This window comes from Mauremys reevesii, linkage group 2 (genome assembly GCF_016161935.1).
Source record: "Mauremys reevesii isolate NIE-2019 linkage group 2, ASM1616193v1, whole genome shotgun sequence".
Taxonomy (NCBI): domain Eukaryota; kingdom Metazoa; phylum Chordata; order Testudines; family Geoemydidae; genus Mauremys; species Mauremys reevesii.
This window is the reverse complement of record NC_052624.1, coordinates 156,966,227-156,978,595: the sequence shown is the minus strand read 5'-3', so window position 1 is coordinate 156,978,595 and position 12,369 is coordinate 156,966,227.

Genomic DNA, 12,369 nt, shown 5'->3' with positions numbered 1-12,369 from the left:
TACCCCGTTCTCCAGGTTTCCCCCCTTCCAACACACGTTTTAAAATAAATTTAATGGAACACTGATTATTAACAAAGTTTTCTTTAATTATGAATTCCTGTTCTAGGGTTGAAACATGGACGCAGACTGTGGTGGGTACGGTGTGCACTGATGTACAGACCGCTTCTACACTAGAGGAATGACAGGCTCCTGCTCCTACAGCGGTCTCTGGGGGGAGGACGGTTGCGGGTGGGTGTGCAGGAAGGGGTGGGTTTGCAGGAAGGGGTGAGGGGTGCCGTCTTTGGGACGGAGTTTGGATGCAGGCTCTGGGCTGGGGGTTGGGGTGTAGTAAGGGGTGAGGGGTGTGTGGGAAGGGTGAGTATGTGTCCGTGGATGAAGGCTCTTGCTGGGGCTCAGGGCATCGGAGAGGCTCGTGGCTAGGGTGGAAGGGCATGGTAAGGGCAGCCTGCCTTGCCATTTGTGGATGGCAGGCGCTAGGACCCTGGGGCAGCATACACCTCACAGACTGACCCGGGGCAGCATACACCTCCCAGACTGACCCTGGTGCCTAGTGACTGCAGTCTGTGTGTGTCCTGCTGTTGATCCTGCCCCAAGTCTGTACCCTGGTAATGGAGGCTGTCCTATGCGACAAAAACCCCTCCCCTTCACACAAAGTCTTCTGACAAGAAAACGGGACGGAAACAGTGAATAACAACAAACTACTTTTAATACTCAACTACACAGTGGGGATGAAACTTGGATTTGGGACTGGGTGATGCAGGAAGGGAAGCACTTCTCAAAGTTTATGGCATCAGAGCTGTGTGGTACATGAGCGCTCTGCTGGGGTGCTGTGCCAGTTTTCACGGCCCCTAGCGCCCCTCCTTCTTGTTATTTTGGGTGAGGGGGGGACAGGACTTTGTGGCGGGGGATTGCGGTTGCAGATACAGTGCAGGGGGGCTCTCTTCTCCTGCCTGCGGTCCTGCAGAACATCTACAAGGCGCCGGAGCGTGTCCGTTTGCTCCCTCATTAGCTCAAGCAGCGTTTGAGTCGCCTGCTGGTCTTCCTGCCGCCACCTGTCCTCCCGTTCGATGTGTGAGCACTGGTGCTGACATAGGGTCTCCCTCCACTGTCTCTGCTCAGCCGCCTCGGCTCTGGAGCAGGCCATCAGTTCCGAGAACATGTCGTCCCTAGTCTTTTTCTTTCGCCGCCTAATCTGCGCCAGCCTCTGTGAGGAGGATGCCGGGGCAATTCGTGAAAGAGCCGCAGCTGTGTGATGGGAAAAAGGAAGTGATTTCCTTGAAAAGATACATGTTTGCGAACAGTGAACACAGTCTACTCAGTTTCTGTGAACAAGACCATACAGGGAACCTAGTCTCACGAGCTCTCAGGACAAGTTCAAGATTTCAGAATACGCTTTCAGTGGCTGCGGTCTTGCACCGGAGATCGGACAAGCGGGGCGCTACAGCTGAATCCGTTTATCAGCCAGGCCTGGTAAGCCCTACACTATAGGCTGCTTAACAGTTAATGGGTAGCTGTGCCCTCCCACAGAAGGCAATCTGGAAAGCATAAAGTCCGACCCTGTTCCAGCCCCTCGCGGCTGTGCCCGGGAAAGATCACTGTATGCTTTTCCTCTGCGGCCTCCAACACGTGCCTGTTGAACGAAGGTCTTTGCTATGCAAAGTAAAAGTCAAGCAGTCACAATAGTAACAGTACACTAATTGCCCTACTTAGATGCAGCAGTCGCCGAACGACATTACCCTGAGGCGGGTCACTCGGAGAGAGAGAGAGAGGATGCTGCGGGAATCCCTGCACAGACCAGAACCGTATGCAGCCCTGCTGGTGGAGGCAATGATTCCGCTTTACGTGAGGATGGCCTGGCGCGGAAGAGTGTGCTTCCACGGAGCACCAAATAAGGCACCTCTCCCCAGGAACCTCCTGCGGAGGCTTTTTGAGCACCTCTATGAGACCTTCGTGGAAGTGTCCGAAGAGGATTTCTATTCCATCCCTATATGTGTGGACCTTCTTTTTATATAGTTTTATATGGACAACTTTTTAGCTAGTTTTTATATAGTATATATTCCTGTTTTTTAAGAAATAAATGTTTCCATGTTTATAACACTTACCGACTGATCCTCCCCCTGATTCTGAGTCCGTGTTAACGGCCGGGGAGGGTTGGTAGGGGATCTCTGTGAGGGTGATGATGAGATCCTGCCTGTCGGGGAAAGCGGTATTGTAAGCGCTGTCGCCTGGGTCGTCCTCCACAAACCCTTCCTCATCTTCCCCATCGGCGAACATCGCCGAGGAACTGCCCCTCGACACTATCCCATCCTCAGAGTCCACGGTCACTGGTGGGGCAGTGGTGGCAGACCCACCTAGAATAGCATGCAGTGTGTCGAAGAAAAACTCAGTTCTCGCTTTTTGTTTGGGTGCAGCAAAATCAAATACTTTATTATTTCTCCAGTAATTACCATGGAGGGAGAGAGTGCCATAGGACACAGGGGCGCCCCAGTCCTGGACAGGTCTCTCAACTGGTAAACAATCACAGCAAGCCTTTATACCTTTGTTACAGACAATTTCTAGCAATAATACAGACAGTAAAAAGCAACAACTACATTTTGTTTATACATAGCAAAAAGGCTTATCTTATTTGTCTCAGTCCTAAGAAAAGCAAGCCTGCATTTTGGTTAGTGATTGCAAGGTCGTAATAACTTTGTACACAGTTCCTGTCCTGTCGCCTCGCACTATCTTTGCTCCTACAAGTCTCACGTCATTAGGGTTACAGTATGGCCTGACTCTTGCTAACTAACATTCATTAAGATCTCTTCAAATCCTTGTTAATTATTTACTGGCTTCCACACTCCCCCCTTTTGTACTTCTAGTACAACAAACAATTTCAAATCTCAATTCGCATGAAACCATGGACTTCAGATTCTACAGCAGACATGTCAACCGTCATGGGACGTAATGACAATGCATGATTAGCATGAACATGAAAGGTATTGCTATTCTTACGTTTTTTACAACAACAACAACAATAATACAATCCTAAATTAACTAACAACACTACAAACAATAACAATCCCATAGGAATAATATAATGGGGCTGTTGTACAATTGTGAACACAAAGCACAAAACATCATACCTAGTACATAAAGTAAACACTCTATAAGCTGTATGAAAGGCATTCCTTCCAGCTTGATATATATTTTAAAGCATGTGAATTTGCCCTTGCAATTCAGAGATTCTTTGAACCTTTGGTAACAATGAAAGCAAATTTTGAAACCGATCAGGCACTATTCTAGTCCAATCAAAATATACCTAAAATCTAAGAGCTACTTGCAACATTCTATCTGCATTCTATCTGCAGGCCAGTAAATGATATAATTGCCTGCAGCAGTGGTAAGATCAACATGTATATCTTGTCAGGTGTTATTCTAGGGGTACTGTCTATAAATCAGGTAGGTATACCAGGTGGTCTAATTTCCCAGATGTCTCGGTAAATAATTCAGTTCCACATGCATCCTCCCCATGGACCCAGCAGGATTCGGTATGTGGTTGCCCACACCCCGTAACTGGTCCATATGCTTGGAAGGAGCACTGTGAATTTCCACACTTCCATCCAGAAAGTGTCCAAGTATGTCTTCATGACCACAGATCAGATGGTACTCCTGACGTGTCTGTAAGGGCAGTGGGCCAAGTCTGGTCCAGATCCCACTGCAATGCCTTCCCAGCCTCAGTGATATTCAATACCATCTCTGTCAGTAACTTCTGGGTCATAGAACTAAGGGTGGAAATGACATGTAACTCACCAACTCCAGCCTGTACTTAAGATAGCTGAGTTTCAAGAATAAGGCTAGTAGCCTTTTCTAGTTGGCCCAATTTCTTATCATGTTCTTGGCCTTTAAGAATAGTCCAAATGGCTACTACACTATTGGCCCCAGCCCACAGGGATCTGGTCAATTCCCTTTTTGTCCAGAGGAAATAACCCAGGCCTTTTGTTGTGCTAATCTAATGGCAGCCCCTTGTGAGCAATCTGGGTATGTAGAAGTGATTTGAAAACTGGATAAGGGCAATGTCAGTTAAAATCCAATTAGGGAGGGCAATACATACTGAAGGATTTATCCAGAACACAGGGCGCAACCTGTAGGATAAACCCCAAAATCCAATTAATACCACAGTCCCAAGCATGGGTCCCACAAATTTCTTCCTGCCAGTATGTAATTCTTTGTTTCTTCACCAGGGTCAGTTCTCAGTGTCCTTTTCAGTCAGGAATTCCTGGACTTTGGCAATGTCAGTGGAGTGAGTGCTTCTTCTTCTTTCCCAAAACAATCGAGGTTTAGCATCCTACAGGGGAGAGGTTGCCAGCACATATCACCCTGTAATGGCTTTGCTTTTTTCTAGAAAAGTCTAAAGGCACAGTTGGTCTGTCAGTGGACAAGGGAGAGGTTGCAGGTACGTCACCTTGTCCTTTTTCCCCGCTGCCCAGAAGCACAGTAGAGCTAGAAGAAAAACAGGCTAATCATCAGTAGGAAAATTCTTCTGATGTGGAGGGGTCTTTTTGCAGTGAGAACCTGGGTCCAAGCAGTCAGGCTGTGGCACTTCACAACGGTGTTGGTAGTCAGCAGGACATGGAAAGGGCCTTTCCAGCATGGCGCCAAGGCAGTCTTTCGCTGATGGATCTTTATGTAGACCCAAGCTCCTGGTTCCAACGAGTGGCAAGGTTGCACAGGATCCTTTGGTAGTGCTTCCATCACCTGTGTATAAAAAAGACTTAACACATTTCATTAGTGTCTGGCAATATTTAAGCATTATGTTATCCAGCAAATGAATGTCCATCTGAGCTGGGGTTAGTGGGGATGCAGTTGGTAGTCAGCATTGGGTGTCCTGTCAAATTTCATGAGGGCTGAGTCCAGTCGTTCGATTGGGAATGGCTCTCATACACATCAGTGCCAAAGGAAGGGCATCTGGCCACTTTAAGTGTGTCTCAGCACAAATCTTGGCCAGTTTATTTTTTGTAAGTCCCGTTCCGGCGTTCCACTGTCCCAGCAGACCGTGGGTGGTGAGGGCAGTGAGTTGCACATAACTCCTTTACAATCTGTCCAGTAAAGTGAGTTCCACGACCACTGTTGATAGTCACAGGGATGCCAAAACGTGGTACAAAATCTGTAAGCAAAGACATCTACTGTCCTGCAGGGAAAAGCTTCAACCCAAGTGGTAAATACATCAACTAAAACTAATACATATTCATAACCACAACATTTAGACATTTAAATAAAATCAATCTGAATATTTACAAAAGGTCCCCAAGGAGGAGAGTGGGCTGGCCGCTGCACACCAATCTCGTGTAACTGCAGCAACCATCCCCCCTTTCCTAGACTGAGCATGTTAGCTATTCTTTTTTTTTTTCTCCCTTCTTGGCTTTTTTTTATTCTTTTCTTCTTTTGTTAACAGACAAAGGAAACTTCTACTCTTTACTTATACACCTTCTTTTATACCATGAACACATAAACATTACTGTTATACAGTACATTAGTCTTATTATTCAATGTATGCCACATATACCCTGTCACTAAAATAACCTTATCACAGAACTTTGGAACAACAAGCCAGGACAAGCACACCCACTTTGAGAAGTTCACTTAATATAACCTCTAGTCCAATAGCTTCCCACCATCCCCAACCCTCTGGCTAAAAGTCTGAGGTAGCCAGAAGGATCCCTTGTACAATGTGGGGAGTGGGTTAACTTTTCATGTCCTTGCTTCCAAAGACTGTCAGTATGCAAATTTTAACAACAATTCTCAATTAAAAGATTTGGCCAATGTAGTTTCTTTCTCTTACTTAAGAAAATGTACTAGACTTTAGTATATCACATTTTTCTGATGTAACCAAACACTTTGTATTCTAAGTTGAACAAAACAAGTATCTGCATCTCAATCCAACATTTCCGCTTGATATCAAATCAGACCATCTCATGAAAATATTAAACACAACAATTCTGGCCACGAGAAAAACACAACAAGACAGAACATAGAACACACAACATAATTTTTACTGTGCCAGTAAATCAAGGTACGTTGAATGCTGTGCAGCTGGCATTAGTTTTCTTTGATTATCTGAAAGACAAAAACAGAGGTCCACCCCGTCTGGGCAGTTAAATACTTAAAATATACAAATACTCTTGTTGATTCTAGGCAAAACAGAGGAATTACCCCATATTTTCTCGTATGTGTTTCTTAGACAGCCTTGGTTTCAGCGGCCTTTACCTTATCAGTTAGTTAATTTTCAGTAACACAGATTATTTCTGGCTTGCTTTTTATTTCTTTCAACTCCTGCTTTTAAACACTGAAAGAAAACATCACCACTTATAGTGCCTGTAGAGCCTAATAAAATTCTCATTACATAGCACTGTATACATTCTTCAACTGATTTAACAAAATTGTTCATAGCCAAATGATTGCAATCTAATAATTTCTTTGCCTGAATTTATCTACAAACATATCAAAGACACCAAAAACTTTTCTCTTAAAAATCACTTTCTTGTCTCCCAACAGTCACTTTTATCAACTCAAATCACCATTCCAAATATCCTCCTGAGTATTTGAAATCCTCATGCTTATATTCACTTACTCCTTCTTTCCACTACACCCTCAAAAGTTTCCAACCTGTTTTCCAAATCTCTTTGTCTGTTGCCTTCCCGCCTGGGCCCGATCCTTTATTCCTCACTGAATCGTCCCGTCCATGGACACTAGCTTGTTCCACAACCAGTTCTTAGCTAGGAGGGTGGGCTACTCAACTAGCCCCCACCCTTCTGGTCTTTTCCCTAAAACATTTCTACTCACAAGACTACCCGAGTCCTCCCTTGTAAGGCTTGCCACCTGGGCAAAAATACATGGCCATTGCGTAAAGGCCATTTACTTAACACACAATCCAAACCCCTTTAGGGGGTCTACCCAGAGACCCACCCATTTGTCTGCTGACACTGAAACAGAAAAGAAAATTACACAGAGAGCAGAGAAAATTACAGTCTAAGCCAGATTTTCCACTTCTATTACATTTTCTGTTACAGGGGGCGGGACAGTAAAATCTCAGGACAACCTCAGAGCTTCATCGCACACATGGCTTCCACCCTGAGGAATTACGAACGAGAAGTTCAGTTCCGCTCACACACCCAACGCCCAAATGAACAGAGCAGAAAACAACAGTAACCGGTTAAACAAAACAGAACAAAACTAAATAGTGTTTCCTTATTCTATTAGGGCTCACCTATAATCATGCAATCCTTATCATATAACACCAACATCATCAAATAAAGCAAACATAAAATAACAAGGGTAAAACAGATAGATGGTGTAAATTCTGCAGGGCTCCCCCATACATAATTGCTCACCAAACTGTGAAAAATTCCTGTTACTAATTTATCCCTCATGTCAGGTGATCAGACTGACAGAGCATATAATCAAATTTTAAAGCTTCATTAAAATAATAAAACAACAATGGAGAGTGTTGGGAATGCTCCCACATCACTCGGGAAAAATATGAATGCTCCAAGCCTTAAGCCACTTTAATACTCACACGTGTCACTGGAAAGTTAAGCTTTGCAAATATAATTCCAATTCTGTAACTTGTACTGTCTTTGGTTTGCCTGTGTCTCTATTTTCCACAAGCAGCTGGGGCTGAAAGCAGTTTTCTTTGCACTTAGCATAGTCCGCACTGATTCTTGACCTTGAACACAAAACAACTTCTCCTTTATCTCTGGGCTAAGCCGAATTTCAAATTAACCCGTTCCTAGACAAATTGCTCACACTGTGTCAGAGGCTTTTCTCTGTGATTAAAGCTCCACTGAGATATATGATCTTATCTAGATTGAAGGTACCTTCTAATGGGCATTGTTTAAATGAATTTTCACGCATGTACAGATTCCAATCATTTAAATACCTGCAGGTTTTAGGACCATAATGTACGTACATGTAATATGCTGGGGTACCCTTAGGGGGTAAGGTGGAATATTTAGACTGTCCCTTACCCATTTTCCACTTACACACACAGAGAGGGTGTCCTGTCCGCGCTAGCAGCTCAAAAACTAAGGAGATGATCAGACTGTCAGTAGCCCACACGGAAGGGAAAGGGGAGGGAAGATGGGTTCACACACCCCTAGACCCAGGCAGCTTCCTTGCCGGACTATGCCAGGCTGAGTCAGCCCACCGTGGGTCGGATCTCCTAAAGATCCACTAGCCCGGTAACAGCCACTCACACTGGTATACACACACACACACCAAGGCCTCTTTTTCTTCCTTTTTCTTTTTTGTTAACCCTTTTTTTTTAACCTTTTTATCTCTTTTTAATTTTTTTTTTTTTAACCATGATGCATCTTTACCTGGTCCGGACCAATACCATGAGGCGGTATGACAACCCCTCTTGAGATGGTAAAAACCCCTCAGCACCGGTGCATTCTAATGCATTTACCTATGCATTACCTTATGCATTACCTTATGCATTTCCTTGGCCAACTCAGCAGTTCCCAGTACTGCTATAACCTAACCTTATTGGGGCCTCTCCCCAATACCACTTTGCATCTGATCCTGCTGCACAGTCAATAAGTTCAGATGGCGTGAGCCCAACAGAGACAGACGTCCTCACGGAAAGTCCTCCTCCGATACCCCAATAGAGATTTCAAAAGGTCTCATACCTCTCATGTGGCGCCATGGGGTTCGAAGGGGAATGATCCGTAGTAGCCGTCTGTGGGTCCGTGGGTGTTGCCATCCCGGACGAGCCCCCAAATTGTCGAAGAAAAACTCAGTTCTCGCTTTTTGTTTGGGTGCAGCAAAATCAAATACTTTATTATTTCTCCAGTAATTACCATGGAGGGAGAGAGTGCCATAGGACACAGGGGCGCCCCAGTCCTGGACAGGTCTCTCAACTGGTAAACAATCACAGCAAGCCTTTATACCTTTGTTACAGACAATTTCTAGCAATAATACAGACAGTAAAAAGCAACAACTACATTTTGTTTATACATAGCAAAAAGGCTTATCTTATTTGTCTCAGTCCTAAGAAAAGCAAGCCTGCATTTTGGTTAGTGATTGCAAGGTCGTAATAACTTTGTACACAGTTCCTGTCCTGTCGCCTCGCACTATCTTTGCTCCTACAAGTCTCACGTCATTAGGGTTACAGTATGGCCTGACTCTTGCTAACTAACATTCATTAAGATCTCTTCAAATCCTTGTTAATTATTTACTGGCTTCCACAAGTGCCTCGTAGAAGCGGCATGTCTGGGGCTGGGCTCCGGAGCGTCCGTTTGCCGCTCTGACTTTTTGGTAGCCTTGTCTCAGGTCCTTGATTTTCACGCGGCACTGCGTTGTATCCCGCCTGTATCCTCTGAGTGCCATGGCTTTGGAGACCTTCTCGTAGGTCTTTGCATTCCGTTTGTTGGAGCGCAGCTCCGAAAGCACAGACTCATCGCCCCACACAGCGATCAGATCCAGGACTTCCCGGTCTGTCCATGCTGGGGACCTCTTTCTACTCTGGGATTGCATGGACTCCTCTGCTGGAGAGCTCTGCATCGTTGCAGGTGCTGCTGAGCTCGCCCCGATGTCCAACCAGGAATTGAGATTCAAACTGGCCAGACAGGAAAAGGAATTCAAATTTTCCCGGGTCGTTTCCTGTGTGGCTGGTCAGAGAATCCAAGCTTGGACTGCTGTCCAGAGCGTCAACAGAGTGGTGCACTGTGGGATAGCTCCCGGAGCTACTAAGTTCGATTTGCATCCACACCTAGCCTAATTCGAGATAGCCATGTCAAATTTAGCGCTACTCCCCTCGTCGGGGTAGAGTACCGAATTCGAACTAAAGGGCCCTCTAGGTCGAATTAAACGGCTTCCTGGTGTGGACGGTTGAGCGGTTAATTCGAATTAACGCTGCTAAATTTGATTTAAAGTCCTAGTGTAGACCAGGCCTAAGAGAACCAGTGGGAGCCTCCTCACTTGGGACTGTTAAAACCAGATGGTACAGAGCCCTGACAAATAGATTGTAAGAAACAATTCTGTACTGGGCTCAGGTGAGGTTGAACTAGACAGGGCCTACCAGGTCTTTTACAGCCTTGAATTCTCTGAATCAGTGAAATGCCTCCTTGATCCTCAGCTCTCTTGTGTGTCACTATCCCACACTTAAGGCTAAGGAGAATTAAGGTCTTTGGATTCATATCCAGGTCATTATGGGGTCTCCAGCAAACTTTGGGCCAAAGTTATAATTAGATCACGGATCTATTATCCCACTAACAGGGATTTCACTTTACAGAAAAGCTGCCCGTAGAATCTCCTCTTCTCTTCAAGGGAGTAATAGGTAGAGACATTAATGCACCCAATGATGTGTCCAAGTTAGAGGGCTCGGACTCTGCCCTGTTTGGTGCCCATGGGTAGTGGCAGGGACAAGTCTGTAGTGACCTTGTGCCTGTGAGCAACCATTTTACCTCAGTGCCCACTTGTTCACAGTCCCATCCTGTTTCCAAGAATGCTTTTCCACCTATAGACTTGCAGGCATTTTCCAGATTGTCAGGTGCTTAGGGAAAAGTATGTGCACATCCCCAGTCTCCAAAGGGTTAATGCAGAATTAACCTTTTTGCAGCAGTGAAATTTCCAAGGAGCACCTTGATTCTTCAGAGTCTGTGCAGTTTATGCTTCCTCAGACACGTATCCCAGCTTGATTCCCTTACAGGGCAATGCAGTTTCCGAGAGCACTTTCCGTTCTAGTTCACTCTGCAAACTATACCGAGGGATCATCACCCCCAGCAGGAGATGCAGCTCTGAGTTGGAGCGCAGCAGCTCTTTAACAGTGCACAGCACAACGGCAATGGTAAGAAATGGTCAGTACCAGAACTGAAGTGGAATATTGAATTCCTCTGAAAGCTTTAGGGAGGCAGAATGGAAGTGCACAGAATCTAGGTCAGACACCAATAATAAGGCACTTGCACGTGGTCGCAGGATTTTAATGACCTCAGGAGGTCAGTTTTGCATTTCATTGGAACAGTTGCAGCTCCAGTAGCATATGCCTGTCACTGCCCCTGCCTCTCCCCATGTGCCAGCATTGTGTTCAAAAGGACGACCACCCCCTTCTCAGCCACCAATACTGCTCTTTGCAGCACTTGGGTTTTCTAGGGAGGTGTCTCATCCAGGAACTGGTCAGATCCAGCCCTTAGCTTGTGAGATGTTGTGACCAGGGTCTCAGTGGGGGCCAGCTGAGGTCACTCAATTAGGGTAAACTGCAAAGAATGGGGCAGATAATCTCCAAAGCTGGTGCATATTCGAATACTTAGATTTACCCAGCCAGCACAAAACAGCTTCTTTATTACCTTACTGGTTGCCCAGAAGCCAACAACATACCTTAAAGTAACTCAGCCTCAGGCCTCCATCCAGTACCCAAGTCAAATATGATGAAGATTTCTGAAAATTTTATTTCACCATATAAATAGAAAGGTTCTACCAATCCCAATAGATCAGATACATTACCTCCCAGGTTAATGAATATTCCAGATCTTGCCCCAAAACACGCTACAGCCAATTCTTATTAACTAAAATTTATCAAAAAAGAAAAGAGAGGGAGTATGGTTAAAAGATCAATATACATACAGATGGGAGTTCAGTTCTTGAGGTTCAGATACATAGCTTTGTAGTTGCAAAGAGTTCGTTTAGAATTTAGTTCATAGGTTATAGTCCAATGTCCAATATCATATCCAGGGTGTTTCCAGCTTAACTGGAATCTCAGTCTGATGACGCAAACTTCCCCTGATGAAGCTTAAGCAGATCTGAGATAAACAGGATTGGGACCCAAGGATCTTTTTTACAATTTCAGGCCTTCTTTGACAAGTCGGAGTCCCTCTGGGAACAATAGGTAATCAGGGCATCTTTGAAGTGGGTCCATCACCAGTACTTAGCTATACGAATTAACACAAGACATTTGCCTGTTCCTCCACCATTCACTGATGATTTGCTAAAAGGACGAGGAGTCCTTGTGGCACCTTAGAGACTAACAAATTTATTTGGGCATAAGCTTTCCTGGGCTAGAACTCACTTCATCAGATTATTTGCTATACATTTCAAAAAAAGATGAATACAGAGATATCTCGTGTTTACAGATTATTTAAATGCTAGGATGTTCTTTTGATCTCTGAATGATCAGGATACAGCATAGACAGGGACTGTTGATTACATTGTTGACCACTACCCATATGTATGTAAATACACAAAAACACTAACATTATCTCCCCACATGTCTTTAAGGGTTGAATTTGAGTCATTTATTTTTCAGGATGTTTAACCCTTTCTGGCCATGTGTCACAGATATAAAAGCATCACAGCAGAGGGTGTTCTGGCCACAGGACATGTCTGTTCTTTCCATTC